We start from the raw sequence: 10,975 nt of genomic DNA, 5'->3' as shown, positions 1-10,975 counted from the left end.
AATGATCATACCTTTCACACTGGTTGCTATTATTCCTGTTATACGATGGAAAAGTTGTTGTACTTATATTGTTTTTTATGCTTCTGGCGTTGACTTCTAAGGCCCTAACTATTCGATCTGGTGGTGCAACGCCCTAGAGTGAAGCCTAGGTTGCCCGGAACGTAGGTCAGACCGTTACCTTCACACTGGTTGCAATTATTCCTGTTGTACGACGGAAAAGCTGTTGCATCTTTATTGTACTTTATGCTTTTAGCGTTGAATTCTAAGTCCCTAGCTATTCGATCTGGTGGAGCAGCGCCCTAGAGTGAAGCCTAGGTTGCCCGAAACGTCGAAATGACCATTACTTTCACACTGGTTGCAATTATTCGTCTTATACCATGGAAAAACTGTTGTATTTATATTGTATTTTATGTTTCGGGCGTTGATTTCAAAGGCCCTAACCCTTCTATCTGGTGGAGCAACGCCTCTGAGTTAAGTCTAGCATGCCCGAAACGTCGAAATGATCATACCTTTCACACTTGTTGCTATTATTCCTGTTATACGATGGAAAAGTTGTTGTATTTATATTGTTTTTTATGCTTCTGGCGTTGACTTCTAAGGCCCTAACTATTCGATCTGGTTGTGCAACGCCCTAGAGTGAAGCCTAGGTTGCCCGGAACGTAGAAATGACCTTAACTTTCACACTGGTTGCTATTATTCGTTTTATACAATGGAAAATCTGTTCTATTTATTTTGTACTTTATGCTTCGGGCGTTGACTTCTAAGATCCTATCTATTCGATCTGATTTAGCAACGCCCTGGAGTGAAGCCTAGGTTGCCCGGAACGTAGGACAGACCGTTACCTTCACACTGGTTGCAATTATTCCTGTTATACCATGGAAAAGCTGTTGCATCTTTATTGTACTTTATGCTTTTAGCGTTGAATTCTAAGTCCGTAGCTATTCGATCTGGTGGAGCAGCGCCCTAGAGTGAAGCCTAGGTTGCCCGAAACGTCGAAATGATCATTACTTTCGCACTGGTTGCAATTAGCCATGCTGTACGGTGGAAAGACTGTTGCATTTTTATTGTATTTTCTGCTTCTGGCTTTGACTTCTAAGGTCGTAGCTATTCGATCTGGTGTGACAACGCCCTAGAGTGAAGCCTTGGTAGCCCGGAACGTAGAAATGACCATCACTTTCAAACTGGTTGGAATTATTCCTGTTATGCGATGGAAAAACTGTTGTAGTTTGATTGCATTTTATGCTTCGGGCGTTGACTTCTAAGGCCCTAACTATTCGATCTGGTGTAACAACGCCCTAGAGTGAAGCCTAGGTTGCCCGGAACGTAGAAATGACCACCACTTTCAAACTGGTTGGAATTATTCCTGTTATGCGATGGAAGAACTATTGTAGTTTTATTGCATTTTAGGCTTCGGGCGTTGACTTCTAAGGCCCTAACTATTCGATCTGGTGGAGCAACGCCCTAGAGTGAAGCCTAGGTTGCCTGGAACGTAGAAATGACCATAACTTTCGCACTGGTTGCTATTACTTCTGTTGTACGATGGAAAAGTTGTTGTATTTATATTGTCTTTTATGCTTCTGGCGTTGACTTCTAAGGCCCTAACTATTCGATCTGGTGGTGCAACGCCCTACAGTGAAGCCTAGGTTGCCCGGAACATAGAAATGACCATTACTTTCACACTGTTTGCAATTATTCATTTTATACGATGGAAATGCTGTTGTATTTATATTGTATTTTATGCTTCTGGCGTCGACTTCTAAGGCCCTAGCTATTCTATCTGGTGGAGCAACGCCCTAGAGTGAAGCCTAGGTTGCCCGGGACGTAGAAATGACCATAACTTTCACACTGGTTGCTATTATTCGTTTTATACGATGCAAAAGCTGTTATATTTATATTATATTTTATGCGTCTGGCGTTGACTTCTTAGGCCCTAAATATTCGATCTGGTGGATCGACGCCGTAGAGTAAAGCCTACGTTGCCCGGAACGTAGAAATGACCATAACTTTGACACTGGTTGCTATTATTCGTTCTATACGATGGAAAAACTGTTATATTTATATTCTATATTATGCTTCTGGCCTTGATTCCTTCGGCCCTAACTATTCGATCTGGTTGAAGAACGCCCTGGAGTGAAGCCTAGGATGCTCGGAACGTAGAAATGACCATTACTTTCACACTGGTTGCAGTTATTCCTGTTATACGATGGAATAACTGTTTCATCTTTATTGTATTTTATGCTTCTGGCGTTGACTTCTAAGGCCCCAACTATTCGATCTGATGGAGCAACGCCCTCGAGTGAAGCCTAGGTTGCCCGAAACGCAGAAATAACCATAACTTTCACACTGGTTGCAATTACTCGTTTTATACGATGGAAAAGCTGTTGTATTCATATCGTATTTTATGCTCCTGGCGTTGAATTCTTAGGCCCTAACTATTCGATCTGGTGGAGCAACGCCATAGAGTGAAACGTAGGTTGCCCGGAACGTAGAAATGACCATAACCTTCACACTGGTTGCAATTATTCGTTTTATACGATGGAAAAGCTGATGTATTTTTATTGCATTTTATGATTCGGGCGTTGACTTCTAAGGCCTCAACTATTCAATCTGTTGGAGCAACACCCTAGGGTGAAACCTAGGCTGCCAGGAAAGTAAAAATGACCATAACTTTCACACTGTTTGCAATTATTCGTTTTATACAATGGAAAAACTGTTCTATTTATTTTGTATTTTATGCTTCGGGCGTTAACTTCTAAGGCCCTAACTGATTGATCTGGAGGAGCAACCCCCTAGAGTGAAGCCTAGATTGCCCGGAACGTTGAAATGACCATAACCTTCACACTGGTTGCTATTATTCGTTTTATACGATGGAAAAACTGTAATATTTATATTGTATTTTATTCTTATGGCGTTGACTTCTTAGGCCCTACCTATTCGATCTGGAGGAACAACGCCCTAGGGTGAAGCCTAGGTTGCCTGGAACGTAGAAATGACCATTACTTTCAGACTGTTTGCAATTATTCGTTTTATACGATGGAAAAACTGTTGCACCTTTATTGTATTTTATGCATCTGGCGTTGACTTCTAAGGCCCTAACTATTCCATCTGGTGGAGCAACGCCCTAGAGTGAAGCCTAGGCTGCCCGGAACGTGGGAATGACCATAACTTCCACACTGGTAGCAATTATTCGTTTTATACGATGGAAAAACTGTACTATTTATTTTGTATTTTATGCTCCAGGCGTTGACTTCTAAGGCCCTAGCTATTCGATCTGGTGGAGCAACGCCCTAAAGTGAAGCCTAGGTTGCCCGGAACGTAGAAATGAACATCACTTTCAAAATGGTTGCAATTATTCCTGTTATATGATGTAAAAACTGTTGTATTTTGATTGCATTTTATGCTTCGGGCATTGACTTCTAGGGCCCTAACTATTCAATCTGTTGGAGCAACGCCCTAGGGTGAATCCTAGGTTGCCCGGAAAGTAGAAATGACCATAACTTTCACACTGATTGCTATTATTCGTTTTATACAATGGAAAAACTGTTCCATTTATTTTGTATTTTATGCTTCGGGCGTTGACTTCTAATGCCCTAACTGTTGAATCTGGTGGAGCAACGCCCTAGTGTGAAGCCTAGGTTGCCCGGAACGCAGAAATGACCATAACTTTCGCACTGGTTGCAAATATTCCTGTTCTACGATGGACAAACTGTTGTATTTATATCGTATTTTATGCTTCTGGCGTTGACTTCTAAGGACCTAACTATTCGATCTGGTGGAGCAGCGCTCTAGAGTGAAGTCTAGGTTGCTCGGAATGTAGGAATGACCATAAATTTCACACTGGTTGCAATTACTCGTTTTATACGATGGAAAAACTGTTGCATCTTTATCGTATTTTATACTTCTGGCGTGGACTTCTAAGGCCCTAACTATTCGATCTGGTGGAGCAACGCCCTAGAGTGAAGCCTAGGTTGCCCGGAACGTAGAAATGACCATTGCTTTCAGACTGTTTGCAATTAGTCGTTTTATACGATGGAAAAACTGTTGCATCTTTATTGTATTTTATGCTTCTGGCGTTGAGTTCTAAGGCCCTACCTATTGGATCAGGTGGAGCAACGCCCTAGAGTGAAGCCTAGGTTGCTCGGAATGTAGAAATGACCATAACTTTCACACTGGTTGCAATTATTCATTTTATACGATGGAAAAACTGTTGTACTTATATTGTATTTTATTCTTATGGCGTTGAATTCTAAGTCCCTAGCTATACGATCTGGTGGAGCAACGCCCTATAGTGATACCTAGGTTACCCGGAACGTAGATATGACCAGTACTTTCATACTGTTTGCAGTTATTCCTGTTATACGATGGAAAAACTGTTGCATCTTTATTGTATTTTATGCTTCTGGCGTTGATTTCTAAGGCCCTAACCATTCGATCTGGTGGAGCAACGCCCTAGAGTGAAGCCTAGGTTGCTCTGAATGTAAAAATGACCATCACTTTCGCACTGGTTGCAATTATTCCTGTTATACGATGGAAAAACTCTTCTATATTTAGTGTATTTCATGCTACGGGCGTTCACTTCTTAGTCCCTAACTATTCGATCTGGTGGAGCAACGCCCTAGAGTGAAGCCTAGGTTACACGGAATGTGGAAATGACCATAACTTTCACACTGGTTGCAATTATTCGTTTTATTCGATGGAAAAGCTGTTGTATTTATATTGTATTTTATGCTTCTGGCATTGACTTCTAAGGCGCTAGCTGTTCGATCTAGTGGAGCAACGCCCTAGAGTGAAGCCTAGGTTGCCCGGAAAGGAGAAATGATCATCACGTTCAAACTGGTTGCAATTAATCCTTTTATACGATGGAAACGCTGTTGTATTTATGTTGTATTTTATGCGTCTGGCGTTGACTTCTAAGGCACTATCTATTCGATCTGGTGGAGCAACGCCCTAGCGAGAAGCCTAGGTTGCCCTGAACGTAGAATTGGCCATCACTTTCAAACTGGTTGCAATTATTCCTGTTATATGATAGAAACACTGTTGTATTTTTTTTGCATTTTATGGTTCGGGCGTTCACTTCTAAGGTCCTAACTATTCAATCTGTTGGAGCCACGCCCTATGGTGAAGCCTAGCTTGCTCGGAAAGTAGAAATGACCATAAGTTTCATACTGGTTGCAATTATTCGTTTTATACGATGGAAACACTGTTGTATTTTTATTGCATTTTATGCTTCGGGCGTTGGCTTCTAAGGCCCTAACTATTCAATCTGTTGGAGCAACGCCCTAGGGTGAAGCCTAGGTTGCTCGGAAAGTAGGAATGACCATCAGTTTCATACTGGTTGCAATTATTCGTTTTATACGATGGAAAAACTGTTGAATTTATATTGTATTTTATGCTTCTGGCGTTGACTTCTAAGGCCCTAGCAATTCGGTCTAGTGGAGCAACGCCCTAGAGTGAAGCCTAGGTTGCCCGGAAAGGAGAAATGACCATCACTTTCAAACTGGTTGCAATTAATCCTGTTATACGATGGAAAAACTGTTGTATTTTTATTGCACTTTATGCTTCTGGCGTTCACTTTTTAGGCCCTAACTATTCGATCTGGTGGAACAATGGCCTAGGGTGAAGCCTAGCTTGCACGGAACGTAGAAATGACCATTACTTTCACACTGGTTACAATTATTCGTTTTATACGATGGAATAGCTGTTGTATTTATATCGTATTTTATGCTTCTGGCGTTCACTTCCTTGGCCCTAACTATTCGGTCTGGTGGAACAACGGCCTAGGGTGAAGCCCAGCTTGCACGGAACGTAGAAATGACCATTACTTTCACACTGGTTACAATTATTCGTTTTATGCGATGGAAAAACTGTTGTATTTATATTGTATTTTATGCTTCTGGCGTTGACTTCTAAGGCCCTAGCTGTTCGATCTAGTGGAGCAACGCCCTAGAGTGAAGCCTAGGTTGCCCGGAAGGGAGAAATGACCATCACGTTCAAACTGGTTGCAATTATTCGTTTTATACGATGGAAAAACTGTTGTATTTATATTGTATTTTATGCTTCTGGCGTTGACTTCTAAGGCCCTAGCTGTTCGATCTAGTGGAGCAACGCCCTAGAGTGATGCCTAGGTTGCACGGAAGGGAGAAATGACCATCACGTTCAAACTGGTTGCAATTATTCGTTTTATACGATGGAAAAGCTGTTGTATCTATATTGTATTTTATGCTTCTGGTGTTTACTTCTAAGGACCTAACTATTCGATCTGGTGGAGCAACGCCCTAGAGTGAAGCCTAGGTTACACGGAATGTGGAAATGACCATAACTTTCACACTGGTTGCAATTATTCGTTTCATACGATGGAAACGCTGTTGTATTTATATTGTATTTTATGCGTCTGGCGTTGACTTCTAGGGCCCTAACTATTCAATCTGTTGGAGCAGCGCCCTAGGGTGAATCCTAGGTTGCCCGGAATGTAGGAATGACCATAAATTTCACACTGGTTGCAATTATTCGTTTTATACGATGGAAAAACTGTTGCATCTTTATCGTATTTTATGCTTCTGGCGTGGACTTCTAAGGCTCTAACTATTCGATCTGGTGGAGCAACGCCCTAGAGTGAAGCCTAGGTTACCCGGAACGCAGAAATGACCTTAACTTTTACACTGGTAGCAATTATTCGTTTTATACAATGGAAAAACTGTTCTATTTATTTTGTATTTTGTGCTTCGGGCGTTAACTTCTAAGGCCCTAACTGATTGATCTGGAGGAGCAACGCCCTAGAGTGAAGCCTAGATTGCCCGGAACGTTGAAATGACCATAACCTTCACACTGGTTGCTATTATTCGTTTTATACGATGGAAAAACTGTAATATTTATATTGTATTTTATTCTTATGGCGTTGACTTCTTAGGCCCTACCTATTCGATCTGGAGGAACAACGCCCTAGGGTGAAGCCTAGGTTGCCTGGAACGTAGAAATGACCATTACTTTCAGACTGTTTGCAATTATTCGTTTTATACGTTGGAAAAACTGTTGCATCTTTATTGTATTGTATGCATCTGGCGTTGACTTCTAAGGCCCTAACTATTCCATCTGGTGGAGCAACGCCCTAGAGTGAAGCCTAGGCTGCCCGGAACGTGGGAATGACCATAACTTCCACACTGGTAGCAATTATTCGTTTTATACGATGGAAAAACTGTACTATTTATTTTGTATTTTATGCTCCAGGCGTTGACTTCTAAGGCCCTAGCTATTCGATCTGGTGGAGCAACGCCCTAAAGTGAAGCCTAGGTTGCCCGGAACGTAGAAACGAACATCACTTTCAAAATGGTTGCAATTATTCCTGTTATATGATGTAAAAACTGTTGTATTTTGATTGCATTTTATGCTTCGGGCATTGACTTCTAGGGCCCTAACTATTCAATCTGTTGGAGCAACGCCCTAGGGTGAATCCTAGGTTGCCCGGAAAGTAGAAATGACCATAACTTTCACACTGATTGCTATTATTCGTTTTATACAATGGAAAAACTGTTCTATTTATTTTGTATTTTATGCTTCGGGCGTTGACTTCTAAGGCCCTAACTGATTGAACTGGTGGAGCAACTCCCTAGAGTGAAGCCTAGATTGCCCGCAACGTTGAAATGACAATAACCTTCACACTGGTTGCTATTATTCGTTTTATACGATGGAAAAACTGTTATATTTATATTGTATTTTATTCTTATGGCGTTGACTTCTTAGGCCCTACCTATTCGATCTGGTGGAACAACGCCCTAGGGTGAAGCCTAGGTTGCCTGGAACGTAGAAATGACCATTACTTTCAGACTGTTTGCAATTATTCGTTTTATACGATGGAAAAACTGTTGCATCTTTATTGTATTTTATGCATCTGGCGTTGACTTCTAAGGCCCTAACTATTCCATCTGGTGGAGCAACGCCCTAGAGTGAAGCCTAGGCTGCCCGGAACGTGGGAATGACCATAACTTCCACACTGGTAGCAATTATTCGTTTTATACGATGGAAAAACTGTACTATTTATTTTGTATTTTATGCTCCAGGCGTTGACTTCTAAGGCCCTAGCTATTCGATCTGGTGGAGCAACGCCCTAAAGTGAAGCCTAGGTTGCCCGGAACGTAGAAATGAACATCACTTTCAAAATGGTTGCAATTATTCCTGTTATATGATGTAAGAACTGTTGTATTTTGATTGCATTTTATGCTTCGGGCATTGACTTCTAGGGCCCTAACTATTCAATCTGTTGGAGCAACGCCCTAGTGTGAAGCCTAGGTTGCCCGGAACGCAGAAATGACCATAACTTTCGCACTGGTTGCAAATATTCCTGTTCTACGATGGACAAACTGTTGTATTTATATCGTATTTTATGCTTCTGGCGTTGACTTCTAAGGACCTAACTATTCGATCTGGTGGAGCAGCGCTCTAGAGTGAAGTCTAGGTTGCTCGGAATGTAGGAATGACCATAAATTTCACACTGGTTGCAATTACTCGTTTTATACGATGGAAAAACTGTTGCATCTTTATCGTATTTTATACTTCTGGCGTGGACTTCTAAGGCCCTAACTATTCGATCTGGTGGAGCAACGCCCTAGAGTGAAGCCTAGGTTGCCCGGAACGTACAAATGACCATAACTTTTACACTGGTAGCAATTATTCGTTTTATACAATGGAAAAACTGTTCTATTTATTTTGTATTTTATGCTTCGGGCGTTGACTTCTAAGGCCCTAACTGATTGAACTGGTGGAGCAACTCCCTAGAGTGAAGCCTAGATTGCCCGCAACGTTGAAATGACAATAACCTTCACACTGGTTGCTATTATTCGTTTTATACGATGGAAAAACTGTTATATTTATATTGTATTTTATTCTTATGGCGTTGACTTCTTAGGCCCTACCTATTCGATCTGGTGGAACAACGCCCTAGGGTGAAGCCTAGGTTGCCTGGAACGTAGAAATGACCATTGCTTTCAGACTGTTTGCAATTAGTCGTTTTATACGATGGAAAAACTGTTGCATCTTTATTGTATTTTATGCTTCTGGCGTTGAGTTCTAAGGCCCTACCTATTGGATCAGGTGGAGCAACGCCCTAGAGTGAAGCCTAGGTTGCTCGGAATGTAGAAATGACCATAACTTTCACACTGGTTGCAATTATTCATTTTATACGATGGAAAAACTGTTGTACTTATATTGTATTTTATTCTTATGGCGTTGAATTCTAAGTCCCTAGCTATACGATCTGGTGGAGCAACGCCCTATAGTGATACCTAGGTTACCCGGAACGTAGATATGACCAGTACTTTCATACTGTTTGCAGTTATTCCTGTTATACGATGGAAACACTGTTGTATTTTTATTGCATTTTATGCTTCGGGCGTTGGCTTCTAAGGCCCTAACTATTCAATCTGTTGGAGCAACGCCCTAGGGTGAAGCCTAGGTTGCTCGGAAAGTAGGAATGACCATCAGTTTCATACTGGTTGCAATTATTCGTTTTATACGATGGAAAAACTGTTGAATTTATATTGTATTTTATGCTTCTGGCGTTGACTTCTAAGGCCCTAGCAATTCGGTCTAGTGGAGCAACGCCCTAGAGTGAAGCCTAGGTTGCCCGGAAAGGAGAAATGACCATCACTTTCAAACTGGTTGCAATTAATCCTGTTATACGATGGAAAAACTGTTGTATTTTTATTGCACTTTATGCTTCTGGCGTTCACTTTTTAGGCCCTAACTATTCGATCTGGTGGAACAATGGCCTAGGGTGAAGCCTAGCTTGCACGGAACGTAGAAATGACCATTACTTTCACACTGGTTACAATTATTCGTTTTATACGATGGAATAGCTGTTGTATTTATATCGTATTTTATGCTTCTGGCGTTCACTTCCTTGGCCCTAACTATTCGGTCTGGTGGAACAACGGCCTAGGGTGAAGCCCAGCTTGCACGGAACGTAGAAATGACCATTACTTTCACACTGGTTACAATTATTCGTTTTATGCGATGGAAAAACTGTTGTATTTATATTGTATTTTATGCTTCTGGCGTTGACTTCTAAGGCCCTAGCTGTTCGATCTAGTGGAGCAACGCCCTAGAGTGAAGCCTAGGTTGCCCGGAAGGGAGAAATGACCATCACGTTCAAACTGGTTGCAATTATTCGTTTTATACGATGGAAAAACTGTTGTATTTATATTGTATTTTATGCTTCTGGCGTTGACTTCTAAGGCCCTAGCTGTTCGATCTAGTGGAGCAACGCCCTAGAGTGATGCCTAGGTTGCACGGAAGGGAGAAATGACCATCACGTTCAAACTGGTTGCAATTATTCGTTTTATACGATGGAAAAGCTGTTGTATCTATATTGTATTTTATGCTTCTGGTGTTTACTTCTAAGGACCTAACTATTCGATCTGGTGGAGCAACGCCCTAGAGTGAAGCCTAGGTTACACGGAATGTGGAAATGACCATAACTTTCACACTGGTTGCAATTATTCGTTTCATACGATGGAAACGCTGTTGTATTTATATTGTATTTTATGCGTCTGGCGTTGACTTCTAGGGCCCTAACTATTCAATCTGTTGGAGCAGCGCCCTAGGGTGAATCCTAGGTTGCCCGGAATGTAGGAATGACCATAAATTTCACACTGGTTGCAATTATTCGTTTTATACGATGGAAAAACTGTTGCATCTTTATCGTATTTTATGCTTCTGGCGTGGACTTCTAAGGCTCTAACTATTCGATCTGGTGGAGCAACGCCCTAGAGTGAAGCCTAGGTTACCCGGAACGCAGAAATGACCTTAACTTTTACACTCGTAGCAATTATTCGTTTTATACAATGGAAAAACTGTTCTATTTATTTTGTATTTTGTGCTTCGGGCGTTAACTTCTAAGGCCCTAACTGATTGATCTGGAGGAGCAACGCCCTAGAGTGAAGCCTAGATTGCCCGGAACGTTGAAATGACCATAACCTTCACA

Source organism: Calliopsis andreniformis, unplaced genomic scaffold, assembly GCF_051401765.1.
Source record: "Calliopsis andreniformis isolate RMS-2024a unplaced genomic scaffold, iyCalAndr_principal scaffold0017, whole genome shotgun sequence".
Classification (NCBI taxonomy): Eukaryota; Metazoa; Arthropoda; class Insecta; order Hymenoptera; family Andrenidae; genus Calliopsis; species Calliopsis andreniformis.
The sequence above is the reverse complement of the archived record's forward strand: the minus strand, read 5'-3'. Positions refer to the sequence as shown.